The sequence below is a fragment of the Callithrix jacchus genome, chromosome 10 (genome assembly GCF_049354715.1).
Source record: "Callithrix jacchus isolate 240 chromosome 10, calJac240_pri, whole genome shotgun sequence".
NCBI lineage: Eukaryota > Metazoa > Chordata > Mammalia > Primates > Cebidae > Callithrix > Callithrix jacchus.
Window position 1 is genome coordinate 76,829,556 of NC_133511.1, and position 19,351 is coordinate 76,848,906.

The following is a 19,351-nucleotide window of genomic DNA, read 5'->3' on the forward strand; positions in this document are numbered from 1 at the left end:
CACAGGGAGTTTTACCCAATTGCAGTGGACTGTCTATGGAAGCGATCAAGAGTCATTTTGGGTACCAAGGCCAGCTCAGAGATTAAACAGAGGAAAAAGATGTCTTCTGTCAACAGATTAAGAGAGGCCATCTGGGAGGAGATGGTATCTGAACCAAGTCCTGAGAAGACCATTCATGTTACAGTTCAGTTAAATTCAAATTCACATGTTCTGTGAATGAGCAGGCATTGGGTTGGGATAGGAAGTTGATGTAGCACAGTGGTTTAAATAGAGGGTTCCAGATAATGCCTGCATTTGAATTCTGGGTCCTTGCTTACTGACTGTAATTTGTTTAGATTCTATAATCCTCAGTTTCCCAGTTGAGAAAATGGGGGTAATAATAACACCTTTCTCAGGGGTTGCTGGGAAGATTAATTAAGTGCAAAAGTGCATATAAAGTAGTCAAGGAACTATAGCATAGTATATAGCACGTAGACAGTGGCTCAGTATGCAGAGACCGTGTCAGAACACCTGGATCTGAGTCCTGGCTGTGACTTAGTAACTGTAACAGGTTGGGCAAATTACTTAACTTTTCTGTACCTCAGTTTATTTATCTGTACACTGGAGATAATTTATTGTCAGGATTAAATGAGGTAAGGGTATAAAAACTTAATACAATGCCTATGCATAGACAATAATAATACTTGTTAAAAGGAGTGTAACATGTTAGGAGGACAACCCTTGAACCAGAGTGCCTGCATAAATCCCTCACCTATCACAACCAGGTGTCCTGGGTAAAGTTCCTTAATATTTCTTTGCCTTAGTTTCCTCATCTGTAAAATAAATATAATCATACCCACTTTGCAGGGTTGTTGTGAGGGTAAAATAAGTTAATACATATATAGCACTAAGTACTTATAAGTGTTGGATATTACTATTGCACCAGATTTAGTTGTTTAGTTTTCTTTCTCTTCCCTTCCCTTCCCTTCTGTTCCCTTCCTTCTCCTTCCTTTCTCCTTCTCTCCCTCCCTTTCTTACTTCCTTCTTTCCTTTCTTCCTTCCTTCCTTCTTTCTCCCTCCCTCCCTCTGTTCCTCCCTCCCTTCCTTCCTTCTTTCCTTCATTCCTTCCTTCTCCCTCCCCCTTCCTTCTTTCCTTCCTTCCTTCCTTCCTTCCTTCCTTCCTTCCTTCCTTCCTTCCTTCCTTCCTTCCTTCCTTCCTTCTTCCTCCCTCCCTCCCTCCTTCCCTCCCTCCCTCCTTCCCTCCCTCTCTTCCTTCCTTTTTACCTGCCTGCTTTCCTGCCTCCCTCCCTCCCTCCCTCCCTTATTTTTCTGTTTCTTTCAGAGCAGGGCTAACCCACAGGCAGTGGTACCCAGAGTACCCCAGATTTAGTTGTTTTTCTTTCATTTGCTTTTTTCCTAGTTATTCCACCAATGGAGGGTTCTGTCACAAGCACACCTCACAGGTCATGTAGCAGGGATATCCTGGGAACATGAGTTGAACCCACGCCTGCCTGATTTCACAGTCTGATCACTTAAACTTATCACAGACCACTCCATCCTGTTGCACAAAAACTGAAGAGAAAGAGCAACTTCTGCTAGAGTATAGAGAATGGCCCTGTCAGAGGAGATGGCAGTTCAGCCAGGAGCTGTGTCACTCACAATCAGCTCTTCCTGCATTAAAAGGTGGTATCAGGGCCAGGCACAGTGGTTCATGCTTGTAATCCCAGCACTTTGGGAAGCTGAGGCAGGTGGATCACAAGGTCAGGAGTTCAAGATCAGCCTGGCCAACACAGTGAAACCCCGTCTCTACCAAAAACACAAAAATTAGCTAGAGGTGATGGTGGCACCTATAATCTTAGCTACTCAGGAGGCGGAGGCAGGAGAATTGCTTGAAACTGGGAGGCAGAGTTTGCAGTGAGCCAAGATTGTGCCACTGTACTCCAGCCTGGGCAACAGAGTTAGACTCCAACTCAAAAAAAAAAAAGAGGTTGTATCAAGAGGAGGCCTTAGAGGCATTTCTGCGAGAAGCAGGGGCTGCTGGATCCTCCAGGTGATGGGAAAGGAAAGCCAGGCTCCTCTGTGGCTGTTGCCTGGCAGGCCCTGGCTCTAACAGGTGTGTAGTTCAGAGCCCAGACTGATGGCAGTGAGGACAGGAGGCTGCAGACATCACTTAGTGCCCTGATAATTGGATATTTCTATAATGACAAATTACAGCTGTTTTTCTTGTCATCAGTGTGAAAACATTTCCAAGGACATGATTTCCCAGGAGGGGCTCGTGGTTGTTATCCAGTTAAGATTATGGAAATGCTGGCATAGGGGATGTGAAGCATGGCTGAATGAAACTGTGTTTCTGTACCACTGACTTCTGGGTATTTGGCTGTAGCATTGAATGCCGGGAGAGGATCAGGCTTCTGTCATAACATTATCACTGTTAATTCTGTATGAATGTCATGTTGAGATGAGCTGAGAGCCTTGTAGTTTGTTATTTGGCTTCAGCCTCTTCTGTTTTTTAACTTGACCAAAAGTTGTTGTCAGATATAAACATGAGTGGCAAGTCCAGCTTTTCTTTGCTTGGAAAATGCTTAGAATTCACAGTGAGGAGTAATCTTGGAAGCTTGCTCTCCAGCCACTGACCTGTTATCTGAGCCCTGGTGTTTAAACAGGGATAAGAAAGTCCAAAGTGTCTGCTTTTCTGCTTTGGCCTCCGGGAAGTCAAACATCTGTTGTCCCAAAGCTTAATCCTCATTGACAGAAATTTTGGAAGGTAGGCTGAAGCCATCCTTGTCCTAGGGCTTGTTGGGGCTCCAGAGAAGAAAAAAAGCCCATGGATAGAGGGAGTATCATGTTCATTTAACCTTCCCACGTCTCGATTTTTTCATCTGTAAAATGGGGTTATTGCGAGGATTGGTGGATAGTGCTTGGCACATGGCATGGGTTACATGTACGTGTTAGCTATGAAGAATATGTGTTTCAGAGCTCTCAGGGTTTGAGCCCTTCTTGGCCTGAGAATCCCATGGATATGGAGATGCAAACCTCTCACAGGAGCCAAATCATTCTCCCTATCTTCTATGTTTTTCTGGGTAGATCGGCCTTCATGACCTGTCCTGGTGTCCCTGCTTTCCCCAGTCTGGCTCAGTTGCAGGGAGGACCATCTGCCTGCAGGATTAGACCCACCCAGGTGCTGAGCTGGTCCTTACTCAGGTCATCCATTCATCTAACAGTCCCAAGCACCAGTGCCAGGCACTGGGTGCAGAGATGAAAAGAGTAAGGCCTTTGCCCTCAAGAAGCTCACAATCTGGTGGGAGATGTGGGCATGAAAACATATTATAGCCACACATTGTGATAACTCTGAGGTGGACATAGAGACAAGAAGAGGCCCTGTGGCTGCAAGAACCAACAGCCCACCAAATGGCATGTTCCCCTGTCAACAGGGTGGAGCTAGAAGGCTCCTGGACTACATTTTCCCAGCCCTCCTTGCAGCCAGGCATGACCTTATGACTTGATGTCACCAATGGGATGTGGGTGGGGGTGAGGTGACCCCTCTGGCTAGAGAGCCTAAGAAGTGGGTATGCCTCTTCCAGTCCCTCTTACCCCTTCTATCAGCTGGATGTAGATAACTCTGAGACCCTAGAGGTTATGGAGCCAAAAGATGTATCTCTAATTTCCGCATGAGGGAAAGCTGCTTGCCAACCAGAAATGCCTACTTTAGACTGTCCTGGAATGATAAACCTCTACTGCGTCAAACCGCTGAAATTTAGGAATTTGTTATCTAAGATTATTCTAATGGGAAACAAATGTCTAATCCAATGGGTGGCTTCAGGTAAGGATTCCAGGAAGAAGTGACACCTGGGTCTTAGGTGCTAGCTGTTTGGGAGCTGGCAAGCAATGCATGGGGGTAGTGGTAGTAATGAGATGAGGGGTGGGTGGAGGGAGGTGGGAGAAGCTGGGAGGATAGTTCAGGCAGATGAACAAATGAAGCATGGAGTGTGTGTGAAGGGTTGGTCTGTGTGTGTGCGCACTTGCGTGTGTGGTATGGGTGACAACAGGAAGGTTAGTGTTCCTAGAGTGTAAAGGGTGGGGGCAGGAAATAGTAAGTAAAGCTGCAGGAATTTGTAGGGGACCAGGTAGGACCTTGTGTGCCAAGGAGTTTTAATGACTCCTGTAGACAATAGGAGAAGCCCAATGGAATGGCTTAAAATGGACAATGTGATCAGATTGTAATTTATAATGACTGCTTTGCTGGAAGGGTGATGAATGGATTAGATAAGGTGAGTCTAGAGCCAGGGAGACCAGAGTGCAGTTAAGCTGATGCCTCATCCAGAGAGGCACAATGGAGGCATGGCAGGCAGGACAGTGGTGGAAAGGGCAGGAAAACTGGGTGGTTGTTTGGGTTGGTGGGGTGTGGAGACAGAAGCATTAAAGATGATGCCTGGGTTTGTAAAGCCATATATAATTTTTACTCATACAAATGAATAGGAAAGGAAAAGGCAATTAAGTTTTCTGTGAAAGGAGATGGGCATGGTGGCGAGCGCCTGTAGTCCCAGCTATTCAGGAGGCTAAAGTGGGAGGATCACTTGAGCCCAGGAGTTACAGACTACCACAGGCCATGATTGCACCTGCGAATAGCCATTGCACTCCAGCCTGGGCAACACAGTGAGACCCTCATCTCTAAAATAACAATAATAATAACAATAATTTTATAACAGGAGAACCCCTTTTAACTTTATTTTTAAAAGCTCTCCCTGTTTTGCACGTCCTAGCTGTCAAACACTTTTCTAAGCCCTTTATATATATTAACTCATTAATCTTAGCAATAAATCCTTGGGTATCATGGGTACAATGATTTGCCTCATTTTATAGATGAGGAAATTGACCACAAAAGGTTAAACACTTTGCCAGCTAGTAAGTGGCAAAGTAAGGATTTGGACCCAGGGAGCCTGGTTTATGCTCCTGACCACCATACTCTGTTTCTTTTTTCACATATGGTACAGTGTCCCAGTTAGAGTCCTTCTTGAACCCAAGGGCCCATGTGGAATTTGGACACTGATAACCAGCCTGGACTGAACCTGAATATTCAGCGACTCCATCTGGACATTGAGATCTGGATTCTGGATTTTCCCATTCAAGAAGCTGTTCTCTAGGCAGACTACAGGCCCAACTCCAGACCTGCACTTTCTCAGCTTCCACTATCACCCCTCCTCAGCCCCTTCCCATTGCTGAGACGCAGCATGACTTGCAGCTGGGTGCTGACAGCTGTGACACCCTTGGGATCCCCATAGCCCCAGACACTAAGGACACTTGCCCAAAGCCACACAGTTGGCAAATAGTTAGGTTTGGATTCAAACTGAGATCTGTCTGCAAAACCACATCCTTTCAACTGTTCCCTGTGGCTTCCCCCTTCTCCCCCAAAATCTACACTCAATCCTTAGGACTCAATCCTCAATGCTAAGATCAAGCCCAGGGCAGTTCCACTTCTTCTTGGCAATACAGAGTAAGAACAAAAATGCTAAGGCTGCATCCTTAGGGATAGTCTCATCCTCCAGGAATGAAGTAGAAGGGAAGCAGCACCCAGGCTGGCTGTCCAGGTGAACCCAGCAGTCTGAGCTGCAGCTCATGGACTTTGGCTAATTTGTTATTAATTCCTTAGGAGCACAGAATAACCCTAACAAATGCAAAATCATTAGCTGAGGGAAAGACAAAGCAACTTGCTGAGCATAATGTGAGAGAGGAAAATGGTTTTTAAAAGACGTTGACAAAGTATTTGCTGTGCAGCCTATAAAGTGAAGAATAAATGACTTTGTTGCATTGATTCATATTTTTTTTCCTAAGTTGAACAAAGGAAAGAGGTAGTGGGCTAAGGTAAGGGGCCTGGCTGGCCTTGTAATGTCAAGATAATTATTGTTCAGTTAGGTGCCTAGTTTTTTTTTTTTTTTTTTACTTTTCAGAGGCAGAAAGAGCAATTAGGGCTGATATGGGTTTCCAAGTGATGGAGAGAGATAAACATCAATTAACAGTAATGGCATCAGCTAGAAGAAGAATCCTCTACAACCTGGAACCCAGTGCCTTCCTTCCTGACTCCTTTGTGCCCAGCAATGAGGAGAAAGGCTGAGCAAAGGGAGAGAGAGAGCCCTGTAGAGAAGAGTCCCCAACCCCTGGCTGCAGGGTCAGTGTTGAGCTGTTAGGACCTGGGCTGCATAGCAGGAGGTGAGCAGTGGGCGAGACAGCATGACCACCTGAGCTCTGCTTCTTGTTAGATCAGCGGCAGCATGAGATTCTCATAGGAGTGCAAATCCTATTGTGAACTGCACATGGGAGGGATTTAGGTTGCATGCTCCTTATGAGACTAATGCCTGATGATTTGAGATAGAACAGTTTCATCCTGAATTGTCTTCTGCAAAACCAGTCCCTGGTGCCAAAAAGTTGGCGACTGCTGCTGTAGAGGGATGGGGTGGGGCAGGAGACCCCTGGGTGTGTGGCCTGTGTGAGGACCATACTGCAAGCCTGTGTCTAGGCTGCCAAGTTCAATGCCAAGACACATGGTAGCCATTCTTGAGACAGCACTGTAGAGGAAGAAGTTGGGCTGGTGTCACTTCCCTGAAGTTTCTTCCAGAAGCCCAACTAAGTCAAAGAGGTTGCCAGTGGCTGGGAGCCTGGGGGCTGTGGAGCAAGTTTAATTAGCCTACTGGGCCCTTTGTAATCGGTGCAGCCATCCCCTTTCACCTCTCTGGCCTCATTTTCTGTCATTATTCCCCTTCACACCCTGCTACAGACACCTGACTTCCTTGCTGTTTTTGTAACATGGTGGGGATTCTCTGCCCTGAGCCTTTGCTGTATTTTCTTTGCCCACATTTTCCCTTTCCCAGATAATTTTGTGGCTTGAAATCTCACCTCTTTCTTTTTTTTTTTTTTTTTTTTTGAGACGGAGTTTCGCTCTTGTTATCCAGGCTGGAGTGCAATGGCGCGATCTCGGCTCACCGCAACCTCCGCCCCCTGGGTTCAGGCAATTCTCCTGCCTCAGCCTCCTGAGTAGCCGGGATTACAGGCACGCGCCACCATGCCCAGCTAGAAATCTCACCTCTTTCAAGTCTTCGCCACTCAAAGACACCTCCTCAATGTAGCCTGCCCTGATCACCCTTTTAAAAATACAAACTAATCCCTGTTCTACTTTTTTCCTTTTTTCTATAGCACCTAGACCTTTCTTAAAAAATTATATTATTTGTTTGCTTATTACATATTTCTTGTATTTATTGTGTGTCTTCCCTCCTCTAGAATGTAAGGTCTGTTAAGGTAAGAGTTGTCTGTTTTGTTCACTGATAGATTCCCACCTTTTGGAAAAGGGCTGGGCACATAAACAGTTCTTGATAAATGTTGGCTGAATGAATGAATGAGGTGGGACCAGTCTTCAGAGGCCAGACATTCCAATGTGCTTCTTCACAGTTGGGATGTCAGTGTGGGTGACAACAGGTAGGTTATCACACCCACTCTAAATCTGTCTCCCAACTCCTGTTGTCACCCACGCTGTCTGTTACAAAACCATGACAAACTATTTGCTTTGCAGCTTATAAAGTGGAGAATAAATGACTTTGTTGCATTGATTCTTTTTCCCCCCTAAGTTGAAATGGGAGGAGAGATAATGGGCTACAGTAAAAGCCTGGTTGGTCTTGTGATGCCACGATAATTATTGTTCAGTCAGGAACCTATCGATTTTTAAAAATTTTTGTATTTTTTAGAGCCACAGAGAACAACTGGGGCTGAAATGGTTTTCCAAGTAATGGAGAGAGATAAATGTCAATTAGCAGTAATGGCATACCGTCTGTTACAGTGTGGGTGACAACAGGCAGTTGGGAGACCGAGATTCAGTCTGGGGCTGTGACTTGCTCAAGGAGCACCAAAGCTGGAACTGGATACCATGTCTTTGGACTGCAACCCAGCATACTTTGTTCTGGCTACAATTTGACAGAGGGCAGAGATAACTTCGTCAGTGTCTGCTATATGCCCCTCACAGCTGTAACTAGGCCTCCTCATTCCCTCTGTACCTGCCTACCTGCCTACCAGCCCAGTAACCTACTGCTTCCCGTTCTCCTGTCTCCGCTTCTTCTCTTCACAGTCCTCCAATTCTTCTTGGTCTTCAGGTCTCAGCTTTATTATTACTGCCTCTGGGATGCTCTTCCTGATGATCCAGAATAGACCTACCCCTGCTTGCTGTTCCCAAAGCCCTCCACATATCCTGATCCTTACACCCAGGAAACACACTGAAATCACCTGGCTCATTGCCTGTCTCCTTTGCCCAGATAGCTGCTGCGTAAGGATAGATTTTGTCTGTCTGGTTCATTGCTATTTCCCTAGGGCCTAGAATTGTGGAAAACATTAAAAAAATGCGTGAGGACTTAGGAAAGTGGGGTAGGGGGATTACTTGAGGCCAGGAGTTCGAGGCTGCAGTGAGCCATGGTTGTGCCACTGCACTCCAGCCTGGGTGACAGAGAGACCCTGGCCCTGAAAAAAAAAGTGTGATGAATGAACGATGAAATTATTTTGCTTCTTTCTGCCTTAGTTTCTTCATGAATAAATGAGGCTGATAGTGTCTACTTCGTAGGATCCTTAAGAGGACTATAGCTGGCATGTAATAGGTGTTCAGTTATTAGCTTTACATCAATCCTGGGAGTAAGTATTACTGTCCCTATCTTACAGTGGAGAATCTGAGTCTCTTAAATATTAAATGACTTGTCCAAGGCCATGTACTTGGTAAGCATTAGGACTTGAACTCAGGTCCATCTGATGTCAAAACCAAAACTTGAGCTCCTCCTGCATGTACCACTGCCTCACCTGGCAAGAGAGAGGAGCTTATTTGCTCCTTTGGCTTTAACACTGCACTGGAAATTGTCTGGTAAATTTGGAGTTTAATACCTGTGACAGACAAACTTACAGACCGTTTATTTAAAAGTACATTTAAAGAGGTGGTAAGCTCGGTTGTTTCTCTTACCCCCATCCCATCCCAAAAACTGCTTGGCCTGTCCTGCCCATAGACCTGGTCTCCACCTAGATGACAGCAATAACTTGGCCATGACTTCTGGTACCCTTGTCCTGCCCTGGGAATTCCTGGATGTAGAGTGGGCCTCTAGTGTTTGTCCTCCTTAAAACCTTTCAGGGAGACACTGCAAGAGGAAGTCAACCTTTATTATCGCCTATATTCCATTGAAATGGTGAAGTATATCAACTAATTTTTTTCATTTCAGATATTTCTATTGTGGCAAAATGTATATACCATAAAGTTTACCGTTTTAATCATCTTAAAGTGTATAAATTAGTGGCACTAAGTACCTTCGCAATGCTGTGCAACCATTACCACCATCCATTTCCAGAATTTTTTCATCATCCCAAACAGAAACTCTACCCATCAAACAATAACTCCTCATACCCTCTTTCCTCCCAGCCCCTAACAACCACTATTCTACTTTCTGTCTCTATGAATTTGGCTATTCTAGGTACCTCATATAAGTGGAATTATATAATAGCTATATTTTTTGTTTGACTTATTCTACTTAGCATGTTTTCAAGGCTCATCCATGTTGCAGCATGTATCAGAATTTCATTTCTTCTTAGGGCTAGATAGTATTCTATTGTATGTCTATCCTACATTTCATCTGTTCATCTGTCAGTGGACACAGGTTGTTCTCACCTCTTGGCTATTGTGAATATTGCTCTTATGAATATTGGTGTAAAGTATCTGTTTGAGTTCTTGCTTTTAATTATCTTGGATACCTTGGAGTGGAATTGCTGGATTACATTGTAATTCTATGTTTAACTTTTTAAGAGGACAGCAACCTCTTTTCTACAGTGACCATACCATTTTACATTTCCAATGTCTCTACATTCTTAATAATACTTGCTCTTTTTCTTTTTTTGATAGTAGCGATCTTATTGGGTATGAAGTGGTATTTTATTGTGGTTTTGATTTGCATTTCCTTAATGGCTAATGACATTGAGCATCTTTTCATGGGCTTATTGGCCATGTGTATGTCTTCTTTGGAGATGTCTATTCAGATGGTAGTCTCCTAGTCCTCTCGGTACAGGATTGGAACAGAGGGAGTCCTGTTGTCTGTCTTTACCCTGCCAGGGGAAGCTGGGCATGCAAAGCCACTGGCCATGAGGCTGGGATTTGGGTTGGTATCTTCAGGGATGGAGTGGGAAAGGGCTACTAGGTGCCCTGTGGTCTTCAGGATGAGCTAAGTCATGATTCACAGGGAAGAGGTGAGGCTGTGATACCAGTGAGTCCTTGCACTGGCTAAGTCTCCAGGGTTGGAGAATGGGGAGGAGGGGGGTGGGTGGCAGATACTGAGTTCAGAAAGGGAGCATGTTAATGATAAAAAAGACTAATTATGGGCTGCTACAGCAGGTAACTGATATAGGGGTGAGTAGCCTGTATCACTGGGAGAGAGTGAAGCATCTACTCTGCCATCCTGCAACCAGGCCAAGACCCAGGCTTCATACCCCTGCAGCTTCTGCCTTTGAGCTTCCTGGAACCTGGGCCAATCAAGTAGCTCGGTTGTCCCATTTTCACTCCATCATGTCCACACTGGGTGCTCATGTCCAGCAGTGGTGGGTTTGTGTGTGTGAGGTGCTCCAGAGTAGGAGCTGGTATTTGATGTCCCACTTTTATTTGATAACAAGTTGGTGTTTGTTTCTGAGCCCAAGCTCTGAGTTTTGCTTCTTCACAGCTCAGCAGAGGGAGCACTGGATTAGGAGTCAAGACACGGGTGACCTTGTCTTGGGTCCGCCTCTTACCATTCAATTCCCTGTCATCTGCTTTGTCCTGATTCTGCATATTCTGCTGAAACATTTCTGCTTCCCATGTTGGCCCACAACCTGTACAGCTCCACACTGGTAATTTCCTTCTTCAGAGTGAACACTTCGCTCTCCCCAAACTCTCAGGCATTCCTGCTTTAGGGGATCACAATTTAGCCTTCAAGTTAATGGAGTTTTCATTCCCTTGTTTCTAGCTATTACTGGTCCTATGTTCTACTGTGCAGATTAATGTAATGGGGAAAGATTGGAGGTATGCTATTCTCTCATATGAAATGACAATGGCTACTATAAAATACAATGTCAGCTCAGTTCTCACTTGGGATCCTAGAGCCAAGCCCAATAGACCAGGCACCAGGATCGACAGTGGTCAGTTACTAGACCTTACTTCATCTTACTGTTTTGCCAAGGTATAATTCTGGTAAATTTCTTTCTTTTTTTTTTTTTGAGACAGAGTCTTATTCTGTCACCAGGCACCAGGCTGGAGTGCAGTGGCACGATCTCGGCTCACTGCAATCTCTGCTTCCTGGGTTCAAGCAATTCTCCTGCCTCAGCCTCCTGAGTAGCTGGGACTACAGGCCTGCGCCACCACGCCCAGATAATTTTTGTATTTTTTAGTAGAGATAGGGTTTCACCATGTTGGTCAGGATGGTCTTGATCTCTTGACCTCGTGATCTGCCCCCCTCAGCCTCCCAAAGTGCTGGGATTACAGGCATGAGCCACTGCGCCCAGCTAATTCTGGCAAATTTCTATTCCTTCAGGGCCTCAGTGGATGTGATGGCTAATATTAAGAGTCAACTTGACTGGGCCACATGGTGCCCAGATATTTGGCTAACCATTATTTCTGGGTGTGTCTGCGACATGTTTCTGGATTAGGTTAACATTGATTTGGAAGATAGAGTAAAGGAGATTGCCCTCCCCAATGTGGGTGAGCTTCATGTAATCCATTGAAGGCCTAAAGAAAAAGAAAGGCTGAGTAAGAAAGAATTCTGTCTCTCTGGTTGACTGTCTTGGAAACTCGGACATCAGTGTTCTGCCTTTGGACTTGGACTCAGACTGGAATTTATACCATTGGCTCTTCTGGTTCTCAGGCCTTGCACTCAGACTGGAACTACACCATTGGCTCTTCTGGGTCTCTATCTTGCTGGCTACAGATCTTGGACCTCTCAGTCTCCACACTTGGGTGAGCTAATTCCTGATAGTTAATCTCTTTATTATATATCTACATATCTGTATCTATATACCTACTCTATTGGTATTGCTTCTCTGGAGCACCCAGACTAATACAGTAGGGCAGAGTCAACTGGGCAAGGCTGGGCAGGCAGATACTCCAAATTGTGTCTCTCCTCCTTTGGACATACACACCAAAGGCGGGTATTGATCAGAGGGTCCTCCGATATTCATCTAGCTTGGTCATTTTATTTTTTATAATATTTTATTTTATTCTTATGTCATTTCATTTTATGGGCTTAGTTGTTTTTACCGCCAACCTCCTGCCTGGCTCTCTGCAGTTTTTCTGGATCACAGCTGTAGTCCTAGGGAGGTCCTCTCTCCAGGGGATACTGGCAGAAAAGGGAGCATATGTCAGGGGACTGGGGAAGCTGGCAGAAACCTTCCTCATCGGTTTAATGTTTTATTAGAGTCCGTGTAGCAATGTATATAAACAAGTCCCATGGTGGGAGAATTCAGAATAAATTACTGCCTGCAATTTCCTGTTTGGCATTGATCTTGTAGATTGGAGACTCAAGATGGAAACCGCCTGGTATTATTATGCCAACTTTCATGTTGAAGGGCCCACAAATTCCTCATGAATCCTATGATGTCAGAACCACATGAAGCCTTAGAGACCAGGCAGTCTAATCCCACATAATACTTATCAGGCTCAGAGACCCAGAAGGCCTGAGGTCACATGGTGAAAAGAGGCATAATCTTGGCTGTGATATTAGTTCAGCTTTAGCACTCTGAGGGACAGATTTTAATAGGTATGAATTATTGTTTTAAAGCAGCCAAAGTCTGTTATTACTTATTGAGGAGGGTCTCAGAGCAATTGGCCTGCATTTTCCCTTCACATTGTTTCTTAATGTGTGTTTATGGCCCAGCCTTGGCAGGTTTTTTTTTTTTTTGAGACTGAGTCTCACCCTGTTTCCCAGGCTGGAGTGCAATGGCACAATGTCAGCTCACTGAAGCTTCTACCTCCCAGGTTCAAGCAATTCTCCTGCCTCAGCATCTTGACTAGCTGGGATTAAGGTGCATGTCACCATGCTGAGTTATTTTTTTTTTTTTTTTGTATCTTTAGTAGAGACAGGATTTCACTATGTTGGCCAGGCTGGTCTTGAACTCCTGACCTCATGATCTGCCCACCTTGGCTTCCCAAAGTGCTGGGATTACAGGTGTGTGCCACCATGCCCAGCCAGCCTTGGCATTTTGAATTCAGATTCTTTTGGCAGCCAAAGGCAACTCTGTGCTGCTGAGAGCTGTTATGGAAGCAGAAAGTGCTCAGGGCTCAGACAAGCCAATTACCCAGTGGGACCCTCAGTTTTATCCTCTGTTTTATAGGCAAGATAATCCCTGACCTGCCTCTTTCCCACAGTGACAGAGCTAATGCAAAAGAGCTCTGTAAATGGAAAGATCTGTTTTGCAACAACAAAGCCAGGACCTGATGGAATTTAATGCTGAAAGGAGAACCTTCTCTCTAAGGTGCCAACTCACCTCTTGAAACTGTCTCCCAAAATCTCACCACTCCCAAGCTCCTCACTTCTGCCAACGCTCTAGCAGGGAGAGAAACTGTCCTTTAACAGGATGGTTGGGTGAATCTCATGCTGCCCTAAACTGTGTGTTCTCCAGTATCTATACATTTTCTTCTCACTCTATTGCAAGTTCTTTACATGTCCTATAGAGTTGTTTTAGTTATTTACTGCTGTGTAATAATCATCCCTAAACTTAATGGCTTTAATAACAATAATCGTTTCTTCCCTCTCATAGTTTGAAGCATTCCATAGTTTGGAAATTCTGGAGCAGCATAGCTGGGTGGTTCTGGCTCAGGGTCACTTATGAGCTTGCCTCCAATGTCAGCCAGGGCTGTAGTCATTTGAAGGCTTGACTGGAGATGGAGGATCTATTCTTAAGGTGGATCACTCACTGACAGATCAGTTAATGCTGGCTAATGGAGGGGGCCTCAGTTACTCTCTATAGGGCACCATGGATGTCTCACATCATGGCAGTTGGCTTCCTTTGGAGCAAGAGGTCTGAGTGTCCAAGGCAGAAGCTGCAAGGCCTTTTATGACCCAGCCTCATTTCTTCTGTATTGTATTGGTTACTTAGGGCTAGCTATGATTCAGTGCGGCAGGGGATTATGTTAGGGCAAGGATACCAGGGGGCAAGGATCATAGGAGGCTGGCTACCTCTGTCTACCTTTGACTCCTTTATTTAAGGAGGCTTGATGATTCATAGCTTTCCTATTGGACATACACTTGTCCCTTCCCAAGGTCCACAAAAGTCTCATCATATTATAGCATCAGTTTGAACTCCCAGGTCTTGTCATCTAATTGGGTCCAGGTTCAGATGAGACTCCTTGGGTAAATATCTCAAATATAGCACCTCCTTATAGTTCCTCTTGATCTATAGACCCATGAAAAAGAAATATATTCTTTTCCCTCTAACTAATATACAATAATAGGGCAGACATAGGATAAGCATTATAGATCATCCTGGAAAAAGGAAGAAAAAAGATAAATGGGAGGTACACAGGGGGCTTCAGCAATTCTGAAATTCTGCTGGGAATGCAGGTAGTTTCTTGGTTAGAACTCAGTCCTACTGTCTGAGAATGGTTCTCTATGGCTCTTGGCTCCAATTTCTGGGCTCAGAAGCAGAAGCTGAGTCATCTTTTCTTTTTTCATAAAAAACAGCCAGTGTTTGCAACTAAGTAGTTTTCTCAGCCTGCTCTCTTATAGTGGTTTAAAAGTCCAAAGGCTTATTTTCTTTCTTCTTTTTTTTTTTTTGAGATGGGGTTTTGCTCTTGTTGCCCAGGCTGGAGTGCAATGATGCAATCTTGGCTCATGTGCAACCTCTGCCTCCTGCAAAGACCCATTTTCATTGTATATGGTCAGTGTCCCTTTTAATCTATGCAGGCAATATTTCACACAATGTAATAACCTTATAATCTATACATAACACTCTATGAATCCTATTGGCATTCACTCCATTAGTTAAAAGTCACAACTACAAGTATCAATGAGATAAGCTACTTTGCATCTTGAGTTTTCTGTAAGGCTGCTATGGGACACTGCAATTAAGATTACCAAAAGCCCTATTGTTTATAGGTGAGGGACCTCTTTTTTCCCCTTTGAAGCACCACCTTACATATTTTTGAGGTCTTAATAAAGGGCTTTGCATTCACTCTGTCATGTCATCTTTAGATCATTTTTCCTGTGAGGACACTGAATTTGATCTTTGCCTGGAGGACGTTTTAAAATTTCAGTATCATTTCCTGTCTGGAGAATTTAGCAGTAAGACATTTTTTTTCAAACCCAGCAAGTCCTGGCCCCTTTATGTTCAATGCTTCTTTCTTTAACACATCTTCTCACTTTTCACATTTTATTATAAGCAACCAGAATCCAGGTGGCACCTTCAACACTCTACCAGGAAATCTCCTTTGCTAGATCATCCAATTCATTAGGTACATTTTCTAGTTTCCATTTTACGGAAGAAGAGAGTATTGCTGAATTTCCCCTCACTCTGTACTGTGGATTGAACATTTATGTCTTCTCACATATTCATGTGGTGAAACCCTAATCCCTAATGTGACTGTGTTTAGAGACAGGGTCAGAGAGGAGGTGATAAAGGTTAAATGAGTTCATAAGAGTGGGGTGCTAATTCTATCAGGCCAGGACCCTTAAAGAAGAGGAAGAGGGCTGGGTGCCATGGTTCACACCTATAATCCCAGCACTTTAGGAGGCCGAGGTGGGCAGATCACTTGAGCTCCGAGACCAGCTTGGGCAACATGGTAAAACCCTGTCTCTACAAATACAAAAGGTTAGCTGGGTATGGTGGTATGTGCCTGTAGTCCCAGCTACTTGGGAGCTGAGGTGGGAGAATCACTTGAGCTTGGGAGGTGGTGGTTGTAGTGAGCCAAGATTGTGCTACTGTACTCTGGCCTGGGCAACAGAACAAGATTCTGTCTGAAAAAAAAAAAAAAGCAAAAAGAGAGAGGGAGAGAAAGAAAGAGATATAAGAGCTCTTGCTCTTCCAGGTGAAGACACTGTAGTAAGACAGCCATCATCTGCAAGCCAGAAAGAGAGCCCTTACCAGGAATCAAATCAGCCAGCAACTTGATCTTGGACTTCTAAGCCTCCAGAACTGTGAAAAATAAATTTTGTTGTTTAATTTACCCAGTTGATGATATATTGTTATGGCAGTCCAAACAGACTGATAGACTATATTATAAGGATTCTCTTTCCACCATTTTCTAACATCATCTTTCTTGCTTTCCATTAAGTACTCATAGATAGCCTTCTTGCAGTACTGGTTATAATCCCAAAAGACACAATTCCAAGTGCCATATATCTGAATGTCGAAATACTAAAAGATAAAATACCATAAAGATCAAAATCCCCAAAGTCTGAAATTCTATAAATCATAATCATGAAAGATTAAAATCTGATATGTTGAAATCCTGAAAGCAAAATTCTGGGGAAGGAATTACCATGTTTTTGGTTGTACACATGATAGCTGCATCATGTTAAGCGGAACTATGACCTTGTTATTGTCTTTATTTAAGGAGGCTTCAGGAGGTACGTGTGGGTGCCAAGTTGTCAAGGGTGGACTTGTGGACTTGATTTGAGGTGTCAACTTGACTGGAATAAGGAATGTCTGCAAACTTGGTGAAACATTATTTTGGGTGTGTCTGTGAGGGTGTTTCCAGAGGAGATTAATGTGTGAGTCTGAGTGGACCAGGTGGGGAATATTGCCCTCAATATTGGTGAGCACCATTTAATCATCAGGGGGCCCAGAAAGAACAAATACAGAAGGTGAATTGGTCTCTCTCTGAGAGCTGGGACAGGTTTTTCTTCTGCTGCCTTGGACATCAGAACTTCAGGCTCACCAGCCTTTGGAATCTAGGACTTACAGCAGGTTTTATCCAGGTCCTGGGGCTTTTGACCTCAGACAGAGAGTAACACAATTGACTGTCCTGATTCTCAATGTAAAAACATGGAAACTTCCTCAAAAAATAATAATATGTCCTTTTTGTACATCTGCATTGTTAAAAATAAAAAAATAAAATCTCTTAGAATCTTGGTTCTCTGGGCAACCGCATATGCAATGGTGACCCATGGTGGTTTTGGAAGAATCTCATCAAAAAACATAAGTTGTCCATCACAGTATTTCAGACAACTGCAGTTATAAAGCTGGGTGCACGCAACTACAACTATAGTGACAGGTGTTTGTACATTTCACTTTTTGACCTATTTCTTTATGAATAGGGTTGATCTACTCATAACTGTTGTACTCCTGTGACTGTCCCTAGAATACATGAGCACTTATGCTTACAAAAATATGTAGGTTATTATTGCCTATTTTATCAAATAAAATGGAAATTTTATTTGTGTTCTGTCATTTTTTATATGTTTCCCATATAAAACCCCTTTTAAAATGCAAATAAATGTCCTTTAAATAATAGTTAAAGTTATTTTTTTCTGAAAGTCTATTTTTGGCATTTTAATCTTTCAGGATTTCAATGTTCAGAATTATGGCATTTGGGATTGTGTCTTTCAATTTTATGGCTCCAGTCCACCTCCTTGAAGCCATTGGATGGCATGGTCTCTCCAATGTCCTTCCAAGTCCCGCCCTCAAAGATGCTGCTCCAGTTTTAGTTTTTGTTGTTGCAGCTTCACCCACCTTCCAGGTACCAACATCTATGTCAGTTATCTATTGCTGCTAACAAATCACCTCAGAACTTACTGGCTTAGGGAATAATGATTGTTGATTATCTCTCATGATTTCAACGGGTCAGGAATGCAGGAACAGCTTGGCTGAGTGGTTCTGGCTCAGGGTCTGTCATGAAGCTACAATCAGATGGTGTCTAGTGCCATTGAAAAGGCTTCTTGACTCATATATCCAGTTCCCAGGCTAAGAAGTCTTGGATAGCTAAGGGCTGGAATAGCCAGGGCTTCTCAGGCATCTTTATGTAGTCTCTCCACATACTTTCTCCAGCATAGGAAGAAGGGCTCCCAAGGCATGTGTTTCAAGAGAGAGCCAGATGGAAGTCATATGCTTTTTATGACCTGTCTCAGAAGTCACATAGCATCACACCTGCCACACTGTATTGGTGAGAATAGTCATAAGCCCATCCCAGATCCAAGGGGAGGGAGCATAGAAATCTTTTATGATTTCTATGGGTCAGGAATGCAGGAGCAGCTTGGCTGAGTGGTTCTGGCTCAGGGTCTCTCATGAAGCTGTAGTCAGATGATGTCTAGGGCCATTGAAAAGGCTTCTTGACTCAAATATCCAGTTCCCAGGCTAAGAAGCCTGGGATCCATCTGTGGGTGGGAGGGATCCATCTTTAGGCACTTGCCACCATGAAACATGGGAGAAACGAAACATGTCATAGCATGCACACACACATACACACAGCCTCATTCCTTGGTATCCATGGGGAATTAGTTCCAGGACCTTCCTTAGACACCAAAATCCGAAGATGTTCAAGTCCCTGATATAAAATGATGTAGAATTTCCATATAATACACACATCCTCCCGTGTACTTTAAATAATCTCTGATTCCTTGTAATATCTAATATAAATGCTATGTAAATAGTTGTTATTCAATATTGTTTAGGAAATAATGACAAGTAAAGATGTGTGGAACCTATGTTTATGGAGGGCTAAGTACCTATGTGTAGTCATTATTGGGAAATGTCATCTGACATAAACACTCAGCACCCAGTATCTGGCGGGCCTTTTGATGATTGTTTGTTGCTCATTTGGTTGTTTTACTGACTTTGTGGCTTACTAATAATGAAAGTGGTAGTAAAAGTAGTAATGATAATAATAACTACTACAACCATTCATTAAGCTCTTATTGCCCTGTGAAAGACTTGTTTTAAAATTTCCCTTTTGATTGAAGGGCAACTTGTTGCAATAAAGCTCATAAGACTTAAGTGTATATCACAATGAATTTTTATATATGTTTACAAACATGTAACCAAAACTAGAACCGGACATAAGACATTTGCAGTACACCACAAGGTTCCTGTATACTCACTCACTGCCAATCTCCCTTCCTCCTCCCAGGTAAACACTTTTCTCCCCATAGATTAGTTTGCCTATTCTTGAACTTCATATAAATGAATAATAGCATATGAACTCTTTTTTTGTCTGACTCCTCTACTGTGCAAAACACTTTATATTTACTATCTCTCTTAATTCTTGCAACAACCTTATGAGATAGTCAAGAATTCACATGCTATAGGCTGCCAAAGTGCATTTTGTTTAGTCTGCACAATATTTTTAGATGTTTGAGTCTGACTACTTTTAGGATTAGAGTTGAATGCAGTCTCTAGTACTTGTTACTTTATA

The 19,351-nt window shown here is 43.5% G+C and overlaps 2 long non-coding RNA genes across 3 annotated transcripts in view; one reads left to right on the plus strand and one right to left on the minus strand.

Moving 5' to 3' along the window:
- LOC144578124 (uncharacterized) overlaps window positions 1-19,351 on the plus strand; it is a 135,981-nt gene that overhangs the window by 85,318 nt on the left and 31,312 nt on the right. The window lies entirely within an intron of this gene.
- Window positions 14,288-18,018, minus strand: LOC128929154 (uncharacterized). Its single transcript, XR_008475180.2, has 3 exons — window positions 17,737-18,018; window positions 16,084-16,134; window positions 14,288-14,852 (listed from the first exon to the last, which is right to left on the minus strand). It is a non-coding gene; the product is annotated as an uncharacterized LOC128929154 (long non-coding RNA).